The sequence below is a fragment of the Erpetoichthys calabaricus genome, chromosome 4 (genome assembly GCF_900747795.2).
Source record: "Erpetoichthys calabaricus chromosome 4, fErpCal1.3, whole genome shotgun sequence".
Lineage (NCBI taxonomy): Eukaryota > Metazoa > Chordata > Cladistia > Polypteriformes > Polypteridae > Erpetoichthys > Erpetoichthys calabaricus.
In genome coordinates, this window is record NC_041397.2 from 34362361 (window position 1) to 34385907 (window position 23547).

General features: G+C 38.1%; 1 protein-coding gene across 1 annotated transcript in view; it reads right to left on the reverse strand.

The window, feature by feature from the left end:
- Window positions 1-23547, reverse strand: part of rxfp2b (relaxin family peptide receptor 2b) — a 312780-nt gene that overhangs the window by 209146 nt on the left and 80087 nt on the right. The gene's annotated exons all lie outside the window — the stretch shown is intronic.

Here is a 23547-nt window from a genome sequence, read left to right on the forward strand (position 1 = left end):
CAAGCATGACAATATAAAAATAACCATATAAACATATGGTTTCTACTTTGCGGATTTTCTTATTTTGCGGGTGGCTCTGGAACGCAACCCCCGCGATGGAGGGAGGGATTACTTGTAAACACCCATCAACTCAGAGAGGGAGAGGCAAATTTGTATGTACCACGTGAATGTCACTGAGGGAATAAAACTGAATAATAAAAAAACAAACACTAACATTTAAAAGTAGCCAAAATTTACTCTGGGTGTTACAGGCTCAATCAAATGTATTTTTTTATTATATTACAATAATAATAATAATAGCAGCTCGACTACTCCAAAACACAGAGTTATAAGGCAGCAGTTCTTACCTCTGCGCCATTCACGAGCACGTATCAACTACTGTCAATTGACATTGTGCGCTTGGGTTTTTAACTCGATTGACAGCAACATGTAAATCAAATGTTTTTTTTCTTTGGTTATATTTTTGAATAAAAGCGCACATGTTTATTTGATGTATAGGACTAAAAGCCTTCACACATTATACACTTCACGTCATCATTAGTATAACATGAAAAAGTTTCTGCATTAGGCATGTAGTTCAGCATTTCTTGCATTTCTTGGGCTTTTCCTTTCATCCTACACTTACCCAGATCTTTGCAGACACGGAACACACATGAAATGCATTGTAATCCAAATAACGATATTCTGTATTATTTACCCTATACAACTCCAGGCACTTCACACTTAAGATAAGGAGCCTTGGCTTGAGCTGGAGGAGAGTCGAGCTCCATCAAGGCGGTGGATGGGACAGCAGGCTGCTTGCTGCTTATGCTGATCTACACATTTACAAAAACAAATGACGCTGATGGGAGAGGTGCAAAGGGGGATTTAAGGTGGGCCGGGGATTACAAGTTTCTTCGTAGGCTTTCAGGAATTCTAGTGTTAAGAACTTGAAGATAAAATATTATCTGTTCCTGGAGATTTGATTGATTTCACTTATTTAATCTAAGCAGCACTTTCTACCTCCATAAATTTCCATATCACTCTCTACCCTCTTTTATAGTCACTTTTACTGGTGAAGTAAAGTCGTGAAGACTTCAGAAAATGCAAATTTAGAACATCTGCTCATTTCATTGTTCCACTTTTACTAATTCTGAAACACTCCTGTTCTTTTTCTACTAACATGCTGAAAGAATCTCTTTAGGCCTTTTTATGCCTTATCTGCTATATTTCTCTCTAACTGTGTTTTAGCTTCCTTCTTAATAGTTGCACTCATGCTCTCAAATGCTCTTTGATTTGCATTAGAGCTTTTAGTCCTATACACTTATAAAGCTGGTTTTTTTTCTTTGCCAGCTTCTTTTTCATCTCCTTATTTGCTTTGTTACTTCATGTACAGTTCTAATCCTGGCCTCAATTAACCTACTCAAATGCCTGTCAAAACACATTGGCACCCCTCTGGTTCAGATGTAACCCATCGCAATGGAACAGGTCCCATCTGCTCCAATAGGAGTCCCAATGCCCCATAAACCTATCTATCTGGAGCCATGCAGTAGGCCTTCTAATCTCCTTAATCTTACCTGACTGGCATGTGGCACAGGCAGGACTTTGAAAAAGACAACCTTTTCAGTTCTGCTCCTCAGCCTGGCACCTGACTCTTTAAAATTTAGATTGCAGAGACTGACAGCTTGCCCTTATCTATGTCATTTGTTTCCAACATGGGAAAATGATAACTGAGACCACCCCCGCTCTGGCCAAGAGCCTATTCACCTTTCTTTGGAAGTCTCCTACCTGTGCACCTGGAAGGCAACACACTATGCAGAGACTCTCTGTCTCTGGAGCAAACCTACACTTCAATCCCGTGATGATTGATTCCCTCAATTTCATAACCTCTCTCTTTCTGGGCACTGGTTTTGAAGTGGCCTTTTGGGTCTCCTCAAGCTGTCTACTACCTCAGAGTCTTCAGACACATTGTCCAGCTTCGCTACGACCAAAAAATTGTTTGATACTTCGAGTTCTGGGTTGATGCCCCTGGAGAGTCTGTACCCTTTTCCTTGTGACTATGAACCACCTAACTCCACCTGTATGGTGTGGAGTCTCCTCCCCCACTACCTTAGGGGTTCACACTATCCCTCTAAAGGACACTTGGCTAGGTCCACCAGTTCTGTACTACAAATAATGCCAGTCAGTTCCTGTTTCAGTTCAGGGACCCTGAGCTTGAGGTGCTGGATCAGCTGGTAGCTCCTGCAGACATAGCCTTCAGGGTGGACTGACTTATTTAGGCTGTCCTCCACAAAGTCCAACATCCCATCAAGACTTGCATTGCACAGGCCTCATTTATAAAATTTGGCATTGTAAATTGCTCAACTATTTTATTAAATTTGAATGATTTAACTTAAACTATTAAAATTAATAGATTGAATATCTATTACACTTAGCTAACACCTTCTGGCCCCTTCTCAACTGCTTGTTTTATGTCTTTCTTTAGAGTTATTAATCTTGATTTTTTTTTCCTGTCTGTCTTTTAAACTTTGAGTCCTTCTTATTACTTCTTCATTTAAAGCTCTCCACTTACACTGTTTGTATTCCTTCATAATAATGAACACTTATGCGGTTGCCCTCTTAGTTGCCTAGTTGTCCTGACCACCAAGAGTTGTAGGAATCTGGAACAAACTACAAAGTCATATAGCTGAAGCTGAAACCAAGCCACAGGGGATGCACAAACCAGTGTGTTTTCTTCGTGCCAGTCTCAAGCCGGATAAATGGGGACGGTTATGTCAGGAAGGGCATCCGGTGTAAAATTTTGCCAGATCTATATGCAGAGGACAAGAACACAGATTTTCATACTGGATTGGTCAGGCCCAGGTTAACAACGGCCGCCACCAGTACTGTTAGCCACAGGATGCTGGTGGAAATTGGCCTACTGTTGGCCGAAGAAGGAGAAGAAGAGGGGAGAGACGTGTCCGGAGGCAGGAGGAGAGGAGGAAGGTAACGAGAGTGGAACTGAGGGTAGGAACTTTGAATGTTGGCAGTATGACTGGTAAGGGGAGAGAGTTAGCAGATATGATCGAGAGAAGAAAGGTTGATATATTGTGCGTGCAAGAGACTAAATGGAAGGGGAGTAAAGCCATGATGATCAACCACTGTTGTTGATAACATGGGTTTTTTTTGTGCACCCTGAAAAGTTTGAACCTTAGTACAACATTCCAAGTTGTGCCCACATAACAGAGGTCCTCTTACTAAGGATGCACAAGTTTGTAAAACAGCCTTTTGGCAGCTTAGTGCACGACAAAACAGCTGTCAGCTTTGCCCCTGACATTTGAAGCAACATTGTTTGTCCAATGTCTATCACCACCTTAATTAAACAGTGGATGGTTGAGAATGTTGCTCTCCAGAGTGTTATGCTGCATGCAAAGCAGTTTCAAGGCTCCTGTACGCGCCATGCAGTAGACGATGCATTTCAGTAATTGCTTGTCACATGGGCCATTCCGGTAAGTTATGTGCATGGGTGTGGTCCACAACAATGGCAAAAATACAATAAAAGGCATTAATGACACTGGAGTCCCAAGCTCTTTCTGTTTTGCTCATCCACTCCAGCTGGCAGTTGAGATTCTGAGATAACTTAGCTATCAACTAAATAAAAAAGCTTGATGAACTAAATGGTCTACTCTTGTTTGTCAGACTTCTTCTGTTCTTATAACAGAAAGCCTTTATAGCAGCACAGTGGTTTGCAATGATATCTCGTATTTCCAGGGTAATGGTCTCGAATCCTGATTTGAATCCTGTTACTGTAGGCATGAAAGTTGCATATTCTCCTCAAATCAGTGCTTCTCTTCTGTTGCTCCATTTTTCTCTTAAACATCCTAATGTTAGGAAGGATGGCAACTTTATTTTTGTAGTGTAGAATTATCAAGTGTGTGCCTAATGATGGACTGCCATCCTGCTTTCTCTCTTGTATCAGATGCTGGCAAGATAGCCACTGGCCTCTACAACTAATTATTGGAAAAAGCTGGCCATGGAAAATTGAAGGATGGATTAGCAGTACAACAAGGTCATACTTGTGACTCATTAACACTCATATGCTAGGGTGGCATGTTGTCTTCCCTTATATTTGAAAAATGTTTTTTTTTAATTTGTATGTCTTATATGAAACGTACGGTTGGGTATCTACTAGGGCTGGCACTAATTCTTTTTTATTTTATGACACAATATTGGCTAAATTAAATTATATGTACAATAGCCTTATTTAAAAACTCAAACACTAATGCTGCGTGACCTGACTGTTACTATATTTATAGGCTTTTAATCTCTAACACTTATTGCTCTCTAAATTGTTTAATATGAAATGAACACAGCTAGTGGCTTGCTGCTGATCTTTTCAACAGCTAATGCTATTATCATTTTTCCTAAAAATGTTGGTCACCTACCTTTCATTAATTAATTCATTTTTATTCTTATGTGCATTTCTCAGCCATTAAGGAAGTCATAGCAGTCATCATTTCTGTGTAAAATTACTGTATTAATCTTTTCCACATCTACCCAAAATTTGCCTGTAATTAAATGTAACAGTTGATGTGAGTCAATCATTCGCAATCTTAAAAGACCAGGAAACCTTTTTATGTTTTGCCATTTTGTCATAGAGGAGCTTATCTTCATAATAACATTTAGGCCTTCAAAAGGAACTGTGATAACGGCAGCGATGCTGAAGTGACTTAATGACAGACATTTAGTAACCAAGTGAAGGTTCTGATTTCAAACCCATGGAAAGACTGTGATAGGACTTGGAAACTACAGTACATCCATGCTTTCCAGAAATTAAGCAAGTGCAAAGAGCAATTCAAGAAAAATGTGTAATTCCTACTCATACACATACAGTAGATGCCAGAAGTACATTCTGGTGTTGTTTTGAGAATTTTCTAAATGTACTTTTTTTGTAATTGAAATTATTTGTTATTGCTTCATGGTTTCATTTTCATTGTGTGCTTTCATTTGTCACCACCTTGATGATGTCATGATTCCTCGTCACAGAGTGTTACTGCACGTGCCTCAGTTGCCGACATATCAGATGTGACCTATTTAAGAGCTAACATTTGACATATGGACTGTACATTACCATAAATAAAGGCTCTTTTCAAAAATGATTAAAAGGAAAGACCTTTTGTCTATATGAGTTGCAACCTTGCAAGTTTCACCACTGCAGTTTCTGGTTCATCACTTTTAATGGATGTTCAATCAATCATTCGACTCTCACTTGTCCCAAACTATGCTTTCTTTTTAGCGTTTTCAGACTACTGCCATTTTAAAAACAAATAACTAAAAATTCTTACATGGCCTCAGTGCATAACCGTTATAACATACCAAAAGTATTAATTGTGTCTGAAGGTTAATCCAGCCAGATAATGACTGCAGGAGACTGTTACAAAATCAACATGCTTTCATTTTTTGTTTTTATACATCATTAGCTAAGCCTAGTTTTTTGAGTGACTTTAGAGATCAGTAAGCGGTTTAAGGTGAATTACAACGATTTTCCTTGAAGGTTTCTTTGTAAAAACCTTGTGTTCAGCATCCATTTTAATTGACACTAACAGAAAATTATGCAATTGTTGAATCTATGCAAGAGATAGCACTGGAATGCTTTAGTTAGTGATATGGTGGAGCATTGTTTAATGCAAATATTTCTCCCTGACAGGTCCATTACCATGCATTACTTGTTATTTTTAGCTACATGTCATAAACTGGAGAAGCAATTCCACTTATTAAATCAATTTTGGAAGATGTTTTCTGCTTCAAGGGCTGAGCACCCATGCAATTGAAATCAAAGAGCTGATTAAATTATCTGACATTTAGCCTTTGTTATCGTGGAATGCACAGATATAACAGATATTTGTACTTTATAGATTTTATTTGCTCTGAAAGAGAAATTGATGACAGATTAAGAGAAAAAATATTAAAGCATTGTAGTACACTTCTTAAACTGTTACATAGCTTCTTCCTAAATTGTGAAATATATTTTTAATGATGTGAAATTGTTTCTATCTGAAGCTACTGTTACACCAACATAACTACTGGCTTCATTCTCAACTAAAATGTAATTTAAAATTGTAATTTAGTTAAGGTGTTCTTAACTAAAATGTAATTCAAGATCTTGCTAAGTAGGATCTGACATTGCTGCTGAAGTGAATAACGTTTTTATACATTGATTAATCAGAAACGTAACTGATAAAAAATATTTTAAAGAGCCTATCATGTTAGAACCATTCTGATAGGAGCAGGCCATTCAGCCCAAAAAGTGTGTCAATCTTATTCATCTAACACCTCCAAAAGCACACCAGCTTTAAAGGTCCCCAAAGAATACTGTTATCTACCACACAATCTATTCCATGTATCTATGGATCTCTACATGGAGAAAAACTTTAGCGAGAAGCTAAAAGCAACTTAGTTGCAATAGTTTCAGTCATTAAAAGAGAAGAAAGGTCTAGGAGGAGGACAATTTGAGGGGATAAAAGAATGGGGAAAAGAGAATCGTAGAGAGGATCTCAGTCATATAGTGCCAGAGAGTCACAGCCAGAGGGCATTCCTACAACAACAAGAACAACAACATTTATTTATATGGCACAATTTCATACAAACAATGTAGCTCAAAGTTTTTTACATGATGAAGAAAGAGAAAAAAGACAAAATAAATAATTAAAATTAGGGAACACTAATTAACATAGAATAAAAGTATGGTCCGATGGCCAGGGAGGACAGAAATTCCAAGAACATGTGGTGAAAAATGCTAGAGGCTTTAAGAAGGTAATAATGATATAGGGGATTGGATTCTGATCCCATTAGACAACAGCTATGGAGGATACAGTCTGTAAACAAATTTAAATTGTGTGTGCTGGTGAGTAGGATTTTTACAGCAATATTTAATATTTCGAAGGATGCCTTTCCAGCACAACTCAGAGAATGGGGAAAGGGCTGGTGGCAAATTAATACGATTGGGAGAGTTTTGAGGAGGGAATAAAGACCAGTTACCGGTGTACAGTGGACTTATGGGAAAAACTTTTTTTTAAAACATTAGAGCAATCCAGATGAGAACAAGCCATTCAGCCCAACATAGCTCGTCAGACCTATCCACTTAATTCTTCTTAAAAAACATCAAGTCGAGTTTTGAAAGTTCCTAAAGTCTTACTGTCTACCATGCTACTTGGTAGCTTAGTCTATGGTTCTCTGTGTAAAGAAAACTTCCAAATGTTTGTGTAAAATTTACCCTTAAGTTTCCAACTGTTTCCCAATGTTCTTGATTAACTAATTTTAAAATAACAGTCTTGATCCACTGGACTAATTTCCTTCATAATTTTAAAAACTTCAATCATGTCTCCTCTTGATCTTCTTTTGCTTAAACTAACAAGGCTCAGCTTTTTTAATCTTTCTTCAAACTTAATCCCCTGTAGCCCTGCAATCATCCTAGTTGCTCTTCTTTGGACCTTTTCTAGTGCTGCTATGTCCTTTTTGTAGCCTGGAGACCAAAACTGCAGACAGTCCTCCAGATGAGGTCTCACCAGTGTGTTATAAAGCTTGAGCATAATCTCCTTGTACTCCACACATCGTGCTATATAACCTAACATTCTGTTAGCCTTCTTAATGGCTTCTGAACACTGTCTGGAAGTTGATAGTTTTTTATAAGATGTAGTCTCGATTTTCTGAACTCCCATTGTGTATTAAAACATTTTTACTTCCTATGTGAACTGCTTTACATTTACTAACAAGTCCTTCTGTAATGATTTAACAGATTCCAAATTATCTGCCCATCCACTTATCTTGTATCACCTGCAAACTTAACCAGCTTGTTACTTATATTCCTATCTAAGTCTACTCTATATGTATAAAATTCTAAGCCTAAAAGTGCAATGACTTTGTGCAACGATTTTATGTGACTTTTTATGTCACATTTTTTGTCATGCTTTAAATCAGGCTTTTTTTAAAACCTACGTATATATGTTTGGAATCATTCTTTTCAGAATTTATCGAACTTTAATGTGATGTTGTTAGATTTTCAGATTCTTATTTCGCTTTTAAATTATAAACTAAAATATCAAGAACTCACATCCCGCGAGATGAGACTTTGTGCCAAGATAGTTAACCACCCCCGGGGCAGGAAATAAAAGACAAAGAGTAGATGACAAAGACAGCTACTGTACAGACTTTTAAATGTTCGACGCACCAAGTGAGATGCAGATCACGTGGCACAACAGCAGCAGCAAGCCAGCAGCTGATTGAGCAAAGAGGAGGTAAAAAAAAACTGTATTTGTTTCCCATTGTATCACCGTTTTTAAGAGGGGGTTTCAGAGGAGCAACTGCTTCTCCTTTGGGTGCGTTCAGCCCGCCTTTTCACAACGCAAGCAGCAGAGATGTGAAGTGGCTGGCACATAGCACAGGCCAGGGGGGTTGGCGAGCAAAGCGAGGAGGGGGTAAGCCCCCTAGTCATTTACATATATTAAAAATAGCAGTGGCCCTACAACTGACCCCTGTGGAACACCACTCTTAACATCAGCCAATTATGATATGGTACCTCACACCATCACCCTCTGCTTCCGCTGTCTGAGCCAATTCTGCACCCATCTAAAAACATCACCCTGAACTCCCACTTCTTTTAATTTGATGCCCAACCTCTCATGTGGCACCTTATCAAATGCTTTCTGAAAGTCCAGATAAATAATATCATAAGCTCCACTTTGATCATATCCATTTGTTGCTTCCTCATAGAATTCCAGCATGTTAGTAAAACACGACCTCCCTCTTCTGAATCCATTCTGACTATTCAGAAAAAACCTGTACTTGCCATGTGCTGCTCAATCTTATCCTTAATTGCTTCCATTAATTTCGCTGTGATGCAAGTAAAGCTTACAGGTCTATAGTTGCTTGGATCTGCCCTGTCACCCTTTTTATATAATAGGATAATATCTGTCATTTTTCCAGTCCTTCGGAATTTCCCCAGTGCAGAGTGACTCCATAAATATATGGGTTTATATATGTACTCACTAGCCTCCTTAAGAACTGGTGGGTAAATATTTTCTGGTCCTGGTGATTTGTTCGATTTCAGCCTATTTAATATGAGCAGCACTTCTCCCTCTACATTTTTCATATCCTTCAGTAGCTCCTTAGTAGTCCCGTTTACCGCTGAGAGGTTATCCACTTCCTCACTTGTGAAGACCTCAGAAAAATGCAACTTTACAGCATCTGCTATTTCACTGTCTGTATCTTTTACTGCTTGACTGTTCTTTTACTACTAAAATAATAAAAGAATCTCTTACGGTCGTCTTTCGCCTTATCTTCTCTTTTCCTCTCCAGCCATCTTTTAGCCTCCCTAATATCCTTCTTAATGGTTGCCCTCATGTTCTTATACACCCTGTGATTCACTTTGAAGTTATTAGTCTTGTATGCCGTATTCATCTGTGTTTAAACCTGTTCCACTGCTCCTCGACTGTCTCCACTCTTAAAATCTTATCCCAGTCTATCCTCCTTGCACTTCGTCACATCTGTTCAAAATTTGAACTGCCAAAGTTCAACTTAACAATTTTAATCTTTGCATCTGCACTCTTACAAAACACTGAGAACTGTATTGTATTATGGTCACCTGACCCTAGTGGTTCAATCACCTCTACACCCTCAATTCTATCTTGATTATTACAAAATACTAAATCCAGACAAACTTCACCCTGTGTTGGTGCTTTAACTTACTGTGTTAAAAAACAGTTGCTGATTACTTCTAAAAACTCTTGCTCTTGTGCTCCTGCATTTGCAAGGTTATCCCAGTTAATATTTGGATAATTAAAGTCCCCCATGACTATACTATCCCCTTGTAATCTTGCCTTTTTTGATTTGACACTAATGAGAATAGCGGATGAATTGAAAGAGGGGAAGATAAGGTGACTCCACATGTTCAGAGCACAGAGTACTGATGCAAACAGAAGAAGTAGGAAGGGATAGGATGCCTAGATCGAAGGAGTGTTTCTAGCCCTGACTTATTAAATATATCTATTAGCACAGATATATTAGACTGACACCAACTGGAGCAGGAAAATGGACGCCTTCTGGTATCTAGGGCAGACTTGTGAAGATAAAATGAGCATGGAGGTACCATCTCTGCATAGGACCCATCAATTTTTCAATACTTCTGATTTTTCTCACACTAGTAAATCTGCCAATCAATCTTTATATCAAATGATGGCTATTTACATATTTTCTAATAAGGAAGATGGATAAAATTACTGCAGTGATTTTTGATGTCATTTATATATTTTTCCTTAATATTCCTTTTATTATTATGCACCTGCATACTTTCTCATTATGCACTATTCCAGGGTGTACTGAACCTTTAATAGCATAAACTTCAATAAGTGTTTTCACTTAGTTTTACACAAAAAGTGAGTAGTGCAGAAAACTGATCCAAATAAGAAAAGTGAGTGTTTAAAATGGTACCACATGCCGGAAAAGATTTGAAATGAGGATCAGCAGATTAAGCGTAAGTCCCAAAACATGCCGAGATCAAAACAAGAAAATCAGACGATCTTTCATTAAGCCAAAACAAAATCCAAATTTGTAGTTTCAAGAAATGTAGAAAAACGTTCTAAAGCCGGGAAAATAATAACTAAAGCAACTGTCAAACTCTGAACTTTATACTGTTGATCCAGTGATGTTGTTTGTTTATAATTCTGAGTCATTTCCATAGCACTGTTAAAACAACAATACCATGAAACAGCAGTGATCAAAATAAACAAAATGGTGTGGGAAGAAAATGCGAAAAATGATCAACTATATCAAAATGAAGACAAAACAAAAAAATGAAAGACAGGAATGGATTCAGGATTCCAAGAAACCACTATAACTAAGTAATCAACTCAACAAAATGTTTCCAAAAAGGAGTAGTGAAAAGTCAAGTAAAATGACACCTTTTATTGGCTAACTAAAAAGATTACAATATGCAAGTTTTCGAAGCAACTCAGGCCCCTTCTTCAGGCAAGATGTAACATGGTACAACCCCCTAGTACTACAGACTTACAAGACACCGAAATGTACCGCTACTACATGGAATTGAAGACCCGGAAAAAGGAGGAGAAAATTCTAAACAAAATTTATGCAATTTAACACTTACCAGCCATGATGTCGCTCAGGCCTATCTGAAGAACTGCCTGTTAGCATGAGCTACACATATGGAGTAGGAAGCAAATGAACGGTGGAAATGCTTGAGCGATACTTAACTTCTATGTACAATGAGTAGTAAAAATGAGACAAGAAGCAGGCTTAGCCTGGATCCATGTGCCTCTTAATGTCAGTAGGAAAATGGCTCTAAGGTCAGGGCCCTCCACACCGGACAACAACATTTCTTTTTTCTGACCAATCTTTGGTTTTCACCCTTTAAAGTTGATAGGACCAATGCCGCTAAGACTGCGGTCCACTGCAGCCCTGAACTAAACTTAATATCTTGTATTTCAATCCTTCGCACATCTTTTGTGTGTGTGACCTTAAATGCTACGAAATTATTCTGTACCTTATTTAAACAATAATAAGCTCCAGTGTTCCAATAGCCTGTTCAGAATTAGGACATGAAAATGGATGGACAGTAACTTGCTTTCAGTATCGAGGACCTGAGTTTGAGATGCAGAAAAGAACAGAGAGGGTTATAGTGCAGAAATGTGAAGAACCCTCATTTGTCTTTAGCCAGTTTGGCAGCACTTCAGTGATTTCACCCTTGCATGGTGACAAAGTTATGGAGTAAAAGTACACTGCAGAGGGAGCATTTGAGAGTAATTTGGAGCAGAATCTGTTTTTAAAGCTTTTCATGGTCCAGTGGCTGAGTTAACAAACATTTATATTAAATACTCGCCCACTGCATAATGGTTTTCTTACTTTGATTCTTATTTCTTACTTCAAGTTAGTGTATTAAATGAATATTTACTGCAACGAATGCTTTTGAAAGAGAAAATGAGTATAAAAAATGTATTTTTAATCTCCTTGTGACATTTTTAATCACACATCATTTTAAAACAGATGGCCAACAGATGAGGCGTGGGCAGTTTTAGATGAAATACAAATAAGCTTAGACTATACGAGTAGAAAATGTTTTTCCTAACAACAGGTCTAGCTCTGTCTCTGCAGAGAAGTCTACACGGAGCCCACTGAAGCATCACATTTAATGCTGTTCACTTAACTTCCTACAAATGGTCATCTGAGGTCAGAAGAAAATAAACCTCAGCACCCTTGGGCTTACCATGTAATGTTCAGTATTAGAGAGGACTATGCCCCTCTTCTGATGGACACTTCTGGAAAGTAATACTTTTTCAAGGTATTGGCATAATGATTTGTGTCTAAATAAAACAGACAGCGCTACTATTACTATAATTTCTGAAAGACTGTAGTGAGTGTACATCTTCCTCATCCTTTAAACTGCTAAATGGTTCAATTCTGGTGAGGGGTCCTATTGTTGCAGCCCACCTGATCGAGGATGATACTAAGAACACCAAAGTGTAAAAAGTGATACACACATGTAAAGAATAAAAAATATGACAGCCAACTAAAGTTCAACATTTGTAAAGTAAAAGGAAACCTTGCAGCGTTTTTGAGTCTGCTTAATTTGGTGTTTGTCCGTCTCTTCTTTTTACACTTTCTGATATTGCAGAATCAAATGCCAGTCAGTTGTTCCCCAACTCCTGCATTGCCAACTCATCATAGCTCAATTAAAATGGACATTAAATGATTCCAATATAATAAAAAACTGATCTGTTTTGCACTGTATCTAATGTAGTTTTAATGTTTATGTATGTTAATATTATAAAGTGTAGTAAATTGCAGTCATTGGCTTATAGTTGTACATTTGTGCAAGCATTTAGACTCTGTTTTTAATGAACAGCTCTTTATCAGACAGATTGAACAGAATTGTCCATCATGTGGGATCCCTTGCCAATGTTAATGTTCTTGGAACAATCATCAGAGCTTCTCAGATTCGTGCAATGTTAAGAACTAAAGTAGGGGAAAAAGGAGGACCCTTTAGCAAAGAAGAAGTTGTCATACACCACAAACCTGTATGCAGAACTTTCTGTTCAAAAGCAAAAGTCTCAAGTACAACTTAGTGTCTAATTATTCACCAATTTTAGCCAATTATGTGATGATATAGTTCAGTACAATAAACACTGTTACCCATCACCCACCCACTTGAATGCTGGGACCTGGCCAGTACTTGTATGGGAGGCCATCTAGGAAAAGCTTGGGTTGCTGCTGGAAGAGGTGTTGGTGAGGGGGTCCCAATGCCCCAATGCAGTGACGGGGACCCTGTCCTGTAAATATGTCACCATCCTTCAATTGAGACATAAAACCAAGGTCCTGACTCACTGCGGTCATTGAAGATCCCTGGGCATCCTTCAAAAAGAGTAGGGCTTATCCTGATGTCCTGGGTAAATTATTTATCATCACAGCCTTGACCTCTCTGTCCCCCTAATCATCCACTGTCTCTTATTGGCTAACTGTCTCTCTCACCCCTTCACCACTTAAAGGTTAATGTGTGGTGAGTGTACTGGCGCAATATTGGTTGCTGTCATATCATCCGGGTGGGTCCTACACATTGTAGGTGGTTGAAATGGTTATCCTCTTGTGATATAGCGGGTCCGCAGCTCAGAAGGAAAGGCCAGTTTTTAAATAAATAATCGCCGGGCACGATACAGGCTTGGGCGTTTCTGTACTGAAGTGCAGAGGTGTGGGATCTCCCCTGTCTGTAATTGATGCCAGGAGCTGCTAATCGCTGCACCTGTGCCACGTCCCCATTATAAATAGTAGGAGCGTGAGTGCGAAGGGGAGAAGAGAATACAAAGACACATTAAGTGGAGGTTAATGGACAGAAGGAAGAAAGGAGTTGGAGTAAGCCGCCGCTTATCAGGAAGAAGCAGGAGGAGAGGGATGGTGTCTCAGGAGGAAGCCTGAGGGTCACTCCTGTTGATCCGCCTGGAGCAGGAGTGATCACTGCAATTTGGAATGTCTTCTCGCCGGGTGGAGCTTGTATAAGCATATGTGGGAGGATGTCACGCACTTGCCAGAAGGAACCTAGATGGGCGGCGGTGGGAGCGGGAGCAGGGTCTGGTGGCTCTGTGCGGAATGCTGTGGATTAGGTGGCGGGGACACGGGCCATAATAATAATGGATGTCTGTGCGTGATGGCGTACGTCTCTCTGTGCTGCAAGGCCTACGAAGGATAAGCTGGAGAGGCGTCAGTTTGAAGAGGGAAGCACCTGGCAATGAAAGATTTTTAACGCTCCTGGTGGTATTTTAACCTTGGTTTTATTGGATTATTTTAACCTCCACATTTCACCCTAGTTTAATGGATTATTTATTTAATGACTTTGATGTTTGTACTTTACACCTTACCCTTGCATCGTTTGGGGTCCTCATTGTCCAGCTCATCCGGTTACATTACCAACAGTGTTGGGTTCGAGAGGCTTCCTGAAGAGTAGCGGGAGCATGGAGTAGAACCCGCATTGTCACACCTCTGTCTATGTACAGCTTGTTGAGTAGTGAGAAAAGCTCTATATAAATGAAATTAATTATTATTATTATTAAAGGACTGTCTTTTCATGTCAAGCACTCAACCAATCAGGCAATTTGTCGTAAGTATAAATTATGTGCTAGCAGCATGCAAAATCAATAGACATTTCACAGAGTGGACAAGTGGCTGTAAACCGAGTGATACTCCATCTTAGGGACTGTACTTTTCCCTTTCTCTTGACTTTGTAAAGAAGCACTCCAATTTATGTCATCTACAGAAGTTTTCAAATGATCCTGAATTGTTGGTTGCTACAGCACTGTGGGTGAAGAGGAGTATAGAATGGTGATGGAGAACTTATCTGTGGGGTGTAGGGAGAACCACATGGTACTGGACATTACTATGGCAATAGAGTTGACAGATGACTTCTGGTGTGCTGTAGAGTGTCAAATATTTGAATATTTGTGAATATCATGGGGAGGAATTGGAAGTGATCCAGACTTATAAATACCTGGGGTTCATCAGAACAGTAGACTGGATTGGGTGAACAGACCAAACAAGCTGTACAAAAAAGTCCAGAGCAGGCTCTTGTTTTTGGTGCTTTAATGTTGTGTGACAGGCTGCTGGAGATATTCTACCACCACACAGTGGCCGGTGTGTTATTCTAAATTGTGGTTTGCTGTTATAATAACACCTGTTCAAGTCAGTCCAGACTAAGAGGGTGGACCAGCTGCATGACGTTGCCGACTCTGGACGTCTGTGAGACAGTGGCAAAAAAGAGTCCTTCATGACTAATTGTGCCCATACTATCCATGATGCATTGCCCTGGGGCATTTTTCTCAACTGGCTCATTTCAGCATGGTGTGGGGTCTTTTCCTCACACAGCCATCAGACTGTATAATGAAGCCTTTAAGTATGACTGTCCTCTCCAACAAACACATTAGCATAGGGACATAGTACATTAAATGTATGTTGGCTGGATTGCATGTATACTTCTGTGTCTTGAAACTGTGTAATTTGTTCTTTGTCTTTCCTGTTTTATATTATGATTCTACATTCTGCGTTGCTGATGAAGCTTGTGCATCACCTTTCAGTAACCAACAAAATCTGTTTTGCTTGCATTCCTAGTATGCTAAGGTGCTCAGCAACATTCCCACACAATTCCATGGACCTGAATTTGTTCCCGGCCTTGGTTACTGCCTGCAGTGAGTTTTCACATATCTTCTTGTTTTCTTTAGGTATTCCAATGTCAACACTTACAGGTTGATTAGGTTGATTTTTCCTTTTCTATTAAGTCCTTGCTGTAAAGAGTGTGGCTGAATCGGTACAAGAAACACACAGAGTGTCAGACAAATAACTGATGTATCAAAATGAGTTTGCCTAGTAGGGAACTGGACTTGTGTCATTCTGCTCAGAGCTACTCTAGTGACTTTGTGTGACTAAATGTGCGACTGTGCAACAATATGTGAATGAAGGGAGAATCAGCTTTGTTTGATCTTATTTGCAAAATACTGTTGTAGGCACTGCAACTATGAGTTATTACTCATGCAAACAATTTAATGTAACAATTTATTGATACAACAATTGACACAGTTTCATGTGAGCTGTCATTCCTAGGTAGCCAGAATATAGTGTCAGAACATTAATTCTCAACGAAGAGTGAAGCCAACCAATCCACAAGGCAACTAACTGTGCCAATGGGCATTTGTCCATCTAAGTGTCCATCCATTTACTGAACCTGCTTAATCACTGAAAATCCTCTTGGTGGCAATCATAGTAAGTCAGGAACCAGCCAAGGACAGGGTGCCAGTCCATTGCAGGGCAGACTCACACAAAGCTACACTTAAGCTCAGCTAATCAAGTTAAAGATGGCAATAAACTTAATCTACACATTTGTAAGATGTCAAAGGACAACATGGAAGCAACAAGCAAATCTAGACCAGGATTCAAACCATTCTCTTGTACCTGTGAGGCGGCAGTCCAAATCATTGTGCTGTCATTAAATTGTTTTCATTTATAATATTTTTGAGTTTTCATTTAATATTTAAAATAGGAATATTCTTTTAACTTCTCCTGTAGTTCTTAATGTTTACTCTCTTTCAACCTACCCCAGAATAGTCTTTACTCACCACCACTTGCACGTTTAATTGAATTAAATTAAAAATTACTGTTAAGATAATAAAAGACATCACAATCATATATACAATTAGTAATATGACATATGATCAGTGCTCCAAAACAAAAGGTTAAAGAGGTGTGATTCAGTGAGACACTCAGTCAATCTACCTTAAAGCTCTTACTACCTGAACAAAAGTGCAGTGCTTATCAAATCAAACGATCAAGCAGAACATTTTTAGAAAAAGACACCATAATTCGAATTATGAACAATACCTTTAAGGACAAGCATGCAGGAAGAACATGAAATTTAAAAAAAACTGCAATTGCTGCACAGTGGCATTACAAACTGCATGGAGTGGGTGAGAAATCCTACAGGCCCTCAAAGTGCCTTCCTTTTTTCTCAAAAATTTGCATAGTTTTATATTTAGCAATCCATGCAGCAAATGCATGTGATTAGCATTGCAATCAGCGATTTGAAAGCATATGGTTTCAGACCATTAAACCAGTGACAGCCCCTGTTACAAGTTCTAAGACCAGCCGTCCTTGGTCATAATTTTGAAACTGTACATGATCAAATCAATGTGCGCAATCCTGTCATTTCTCTCTACTGAAAAAGAAAGAGCCAAAAAAAATAAAAATAAGGCGTCTCGTCAAGGACTTTGCAAAAAAGAAATACAGAAAGGAAAAAAGTAACTAACCTGTTACAGTAGTTTCCTAAATGACTAGCATTTATGAAAATAATTTTCATGATTAGATTAACTTTATTATTCCCAAGGGGGCATTTACATGAGAAGATGATTAACAAGGATTTTTTAGTTTATATGTATGATACTAGTGGGGATGCACAGCTGTTTCTCAGGATGGAAAAAAAGTGAAACAGTTTCAATTTATTATTTGGCAATTCATTTATTATTTGAATATTGTTCAAAAGTCAAACTGCTTATTATTATTAATGAACCAGTAACAGCAGACTGCATGATATCGTGCACTTGACTTATAGTTTTCATCCTCTTTCTCTGTACGTTTAGCATTTGTTTGCTAAGAATTTGATGCGCTTGCTGCTTCCTGAGCAGCTCTTCTTTTCTCCACCCTAGCAGCCCGCTTCTTCTCTTCTTTCGTCACCATCTTTTCACATTACAACTGATTAAGTCAGTGTTTGTGCTGCAATTAGTACATTTTCTTTAATTTTTCATTTAAAAGGCACTTAAGTCTTTAATCTGCCTCAAGAATGATTTAAGATATGAAGAGCTAGAGGAAGTGACAGCGAAGGTGGTAGGGATGAGAATACCTGTACGCATGAGCCACACGGCCGCCCTGCTGGCCACTGCCGAGAATTGATTCTACAATGAAATAAAATAAAAATAAAAAGAGGAGTAATTGTGGCAGTCAATCGTCACCCCGAAAGTAGACAGTAGACGTCACGTAGTATATGTGTACCACATTTCAGGTCAATAGGGCAAACGGTTTGCGAGCTAAAGGTGATTTAAAATCCCTGACAGACAAAAGAACAGCCATGGTAGCATATTATATATGAAGATAATGGATTATAGTTGCTACAAGTTATTTAGAGTGCTTTATGATATGCAACATTTTTTGTTTTGCCATCAAGAGCAAAAACATATAAATTCTTTCCTGATTCTACCCTGGACCAGGTGACTTTTATGTGGCCGTGTAAACAGCACTGTTTTTTGTGGTAAAGTCCAGTAAATTTAAGTTGTCCTTGCGTTTTATTTATGGACATTGCAAATGCAAGACGTACTGGAAATTGAAGTTACTTGAATTCGAAAGGGAGGTCATTAAAAATCACTGGTATACGTGCAATGAAAGCATCCTCTCCCTTTCTGATTCTGGTTAGAATTGTAGCCTCGATCGCATGTAAATGACGTGGAAGTGCTGCCACATTTCTTACAACCTTGATATATTATTTTTTTCGACTTAAATTAGAATTTACTGTTTTAGGGTTTTCCTTATTTTTTTTAATCATGTTTACATGTTCAGACATTTAATTTTTTTTATTAATCATCGAAATTGTAGGTTTTGGTTATTTACTCTTCCTCTCAGTTGGTGATTGCGTTGTGACGAACATTGGGACAGACACACTTTCTTGTTTATTTATTAAATTATAGTGACATTTTCATAATTTGTAAATCATAACATGTGAAATATAAAAAATAATAAATTAACCTGATAAAACACAATTTAATGTGTGCTTTCTGTCATTAATATTACTATGCACGTTAATGAAAATAAATAGCATATAACGATAAAGTGTCCACTTCTGTGGTGCCCACTCAAAAAAAATCCAAACAGCAACAGTTTTACTTACTTCACATTAAATGTCCATTCAATTCAATAAGTAAATAACCTACAAATATTTTAACCAGGTTAAATTTAATTTAAGTGGCCTAAGTGTTTCTGAAATAATGTACTTACAGTGTCATACTCTCACACAAAAATTAAGTATTTAAAGTGCAAAAACTAATTTCAAAGAAACTATACAATACATACCTACATTTTATTAACCTTTCCTTCTGGAAGTCTTTATGTTACTTTTTTTCAAAATTAATTGTGCGGCCCTGTGTCAGCTATGCCAATGTTGCTTTATTAATATTCACAAGAGAGATACTGTCATTGTTAAAGAAATTGAAATGAAATAATGAGACTGCTCTGATTTTAATACAATGGGTGTCGTGTACGTATTATTTGTATCCTTGTCCCAGTTTTTACATTGGTGAGGCTGAATGTGCCATCTATATAAACATCCTTTACTGAAATGGCTGACAGAGTAGGGAAGCTGCAGTTCACTGTAATCGAGGTTGTAGGGGTGAGGATTACAAGAACTTCACGCAAAGACACAAAGCCAGGTGGATGTATAAAAATGAGACACTGCAATCCCAGGTGGCCTCAGTGAAGTTGAGCTCTTAATGACTGGCAGCTTGGGAGAAAAGAAACCCAAAGTTGATGTATGCTAGCTAGAACACTGATTTACTATTTTCCAGTGAGGGGTTTTCATACCCGTACAGTGGATTCAAAAAAGTATTCAGATGCCTTCACATTCTCCACAATTTATTGAGTTGTAGATTTAATTTTAAATGGACACATATACCATTTTTGTCCATCAATCTATACTCATTACCCAAAAAATGACAAAATGAAAATACATTTTCTGAAAGGTCTGCAAACTTATTAAAAATCAAAACTGTTGCATAAATCCTGTCCATATCTTTGGTAAGTTTGCACTGTCTATTGTGGGACCTTATCCCACTACATTTTAAAGTTTATACATTTATATAATGATCTATAATTTATTTTATATTTTTTTTCTTGGTAGCCCTACAATCTGAATTTGAAAAACAGAATGTCTGACCTACATTTTTAATACATTTTCTTCTTTTTTCTAAATTATTCTTTATGAAACACAGCTGGCGAATGTGATATATTTAGTACTGGATTTTCTTTACATACAATTATATGCTACATTTCATGTGTCTAATAGCCTATGAAAGTTCTGTTTGCTCATGACTTAAACTGTTATTTTATATTTGTTTTTGATGTATTAATATGAATGATCGAGTCCCTGTTTCCACTGAATAAAGTGTTCTGTTTTAATCAAGATATTTACGCACCTCACCCTGAGGAAGAGACAGTAGTCTCAAAACGTGTCGGCCAAGAGGCACCGCTACATTTTCTTTTTATTTATTAGCACTTTCACAGAACACAATTTGGGCAGTCGACTTCCATAGTATCTTTCTGACCTGAAATACCAGATGTTAACAAAAGAAGAAAACGACTGTAATACTTGCGAGAGCAATCTGAAAAGTGTTTGGACACTTCTCATTTTCATATGTTTTTGTAGCAATATTCTGTTCAAGATTTGTGATGGTTTCTGTTAATTATATAATATTTTCTATTCATTATCTGCACTATGGTAAACTTTTTTTTATAGTTTTTCATTTGTATGACCTTTAACCTAATGTTCTTAATTCATATTGCAGTATCTTTTTCTAAAAAAATATTCTAGTTGCTTTTTTGATAATTACAAAAGTGTAACATATACACAATATAATATGCAGTATTATATACATATAACACAGCATACAACATATACACATTATAATATTATTCTAAATTTATATGAGGAAATGCATCTTTGCTCATTGTTTAAAGACAATCATCTTGCTCAATTAGCAGACCCCTGAGATTATTACTGGAATCATTCATCTGTCTGTTCATGCTAATAATTTGAGCTTTTAATCATAATGTGAATGTGTTTTTTTTTAACATTACACCCTTTATTTGTAGCATCCATTTTCTAAACTCTCTTCTGCTATTGCAGGGTTGCAAGCAGACTCAAGTTCCTTTTACGCATGTTGGTTATTCCTGTAATTTGCTGATAAAGTTGTGATCACCTTTATGAATAAAACTGAGATAAATATCAGCGAATCAATGACTTGTTAAGCAGGTTTGGGTCTACATTATATCCTCATCCACTAATAGCTCAGGTAAAGCGAATGAAAAACCACAGCTTGAAGTTTGTTCAGCTATTGTAACGTGCACTGTACTACTCACCAGACATATTATTCTGCTCAGTTGGAAGAATCAATCTACTCATAAATTGCTTTGGGTTTACAATGTCCCGTACTGTTTCAAATTAGGAAAAATGAAAGCTAAACAAGAGGAATGCCTTCAATAATTCTCAGCATATGGATGATCCCCTCTTTAGTGTTATCCTTAACTAGCACTCTTCACAGTCACCACTTAAAAATTTCAGCTGCTGCAATGCATTAAACTGCGTCACCTTTTATTATCAATCTTTTATCTCCTCTGCTGTAGATCTTTCCTGTCTGGTTTGCAGTACTTGTACAACTGCAGTCAGATATTGTATTGATATGTTAACAAAACCCAGTTCAAAAGAATTTTAAGACTGTTCACATGGAAATTTCTCATATCAAGACCTAGTATAATATACTGCATTTCCCAGCAATTTCATAGGTTACCATACTGTTCATGTAAACAGAGCCAGAAAACTATCTGGTGTGGTGGATGGCCGGTGCCCTTGCCCGGCTGTGACAGCTTCTTAATGGAAGGACTGGGGGAGAGAACATACACAGGGTGTTATTTCCCCTGGAGCGCTAGATGGGTTGCAGCAGTGCCTCGGATTCCCACAGGGCTTCATGGGAGTTGCAGTTCGACACAGCACTGTCAGATTCTGTGGGTGCCGCCAGGGGGTGCTTTAGGGCCCTACCTTATTGAGCTTCCACCTCACAAAGAAGTATTTCCGGATCACGCTAATGGGCCACCTGAAGTACTCCCGGATGCAAGATAAAAGAAGACCGCTGCCACTGCTCCAGGAGCGAGAGTCGGTAGGAAGAGGCACAAAGCTTGCTGGAGGAGAAGTGGAGATGGAAGGACAGAGACAGAGAAAAGAAGAAAAGGCATTGCTGTGTACTGCTTTTATTACTGTGCTTATTTGTGCTTGGCTGTGCTGTGCAGTGGGAAACGTTTGAAAAGTGTTTCCCACTGGACTTGTTTTTGTGTATGTAAAATGTGCAAAAATCAGTGTCCTCAGATACAGTATGACATGCTACATGGGATATATGCAGGTGTGACATTTATGAAAGTGAACTAATAAAGGGAATAATGTGACAACAAATGGCACTCCAGCTCAATAGTTTTGCAGAACATTCTTAGGAAAGCGCATTGAAAAATAAATGAAAATTCAATAGATTTTGTAATACGCTAGCTGCAAGGAAAGAAGAAATTTGTTTAGCCAAGATGCCAACAGACAGAACAATGCAGCTCCTTCACACAAAGGGCGAGCCATCTGTATGTTGTGAGAAGCTTTGGGAAGCAGGGTACTTGTAGCAAATTGAAACAAAGTTAGTTAAAGACCTCAGCATGTTGTGGCATATTGGGCTGTCATCTCATCAGGTTAAAACTCAGAAAGCAGTCTGGAATTATAGAAGTGCAAGAGTATATGTTTTGACACCAACTTTGTATTTAGCTCTGCTGTTGTCAGTTTCAAATTATTTTTGTACCAGTAACGGCGCACTGCACGATAATGTGCAGTGAATACACTTGACTTGATCATTCCTAGTTTTCAGACTCTTTCTCTGTAGTTTAGCATTCGTTTGCTCAGAGGTTGATGCGCTTGCTGCTTTCTGACTGAGCAGCTCCTCTTTTCTCCACCCTAGCGGCCCGCTTCTTCTCTTCTTTCGTTGGCATCTTTTCGCATTAAATCTGATTAAGTCAGTGTTTGTGTTGCAATTAATTAGTACATTTTCCTTAATTTTTCACTTAATTTGGCACTTAAGTTTTCAATCTGCCTCAAGAATGATTTAAGATATGAAGAGGTAGGGGAAGTGAGGCGAAAGTGGTATGGAATGAGAACGGCGCCCGTATACATTCTCCGCATTGCCACCCTGCTGGCCACTGCCAAGAGCTGATTCTACAATAAAATAAAATAAAAATGAAATGAGGAATAACCTCGGAGGTCAATCATCACCCCGAAAGCGGATAGTAGATGTCACGTAGTATATGTGAACCAAATTTCAGGTCAATAATTTAAACAGTTTGCGAGCTACAGGTGATTTAAAATCCTAGATTGACAAACGGACAGCCACAGTAGCGTATTATATAAAAAGATATGGTGCATATTGGGAATTAATAAAGTGTACCAAAATGGATCTTTCAGAGACGGGTACTTAGCTCATGATCAACGTTGTTAGCCAATTTGCTTTGTTTTTGGCAAAAAAAGAATGAAACTCAATAGAAGATTAACTCATGAATTTGTAAGTCACTTACATGAAATGAAATTTGTCAGTAAATATAAATGAAACGCCAGTCAATCGCAAGGAGCACTCGCACACACACCCATCGCCTAACTTTCATATCTCTGACATGTGGAAAACAAACTGAAATACACCAAGGAAACTCACA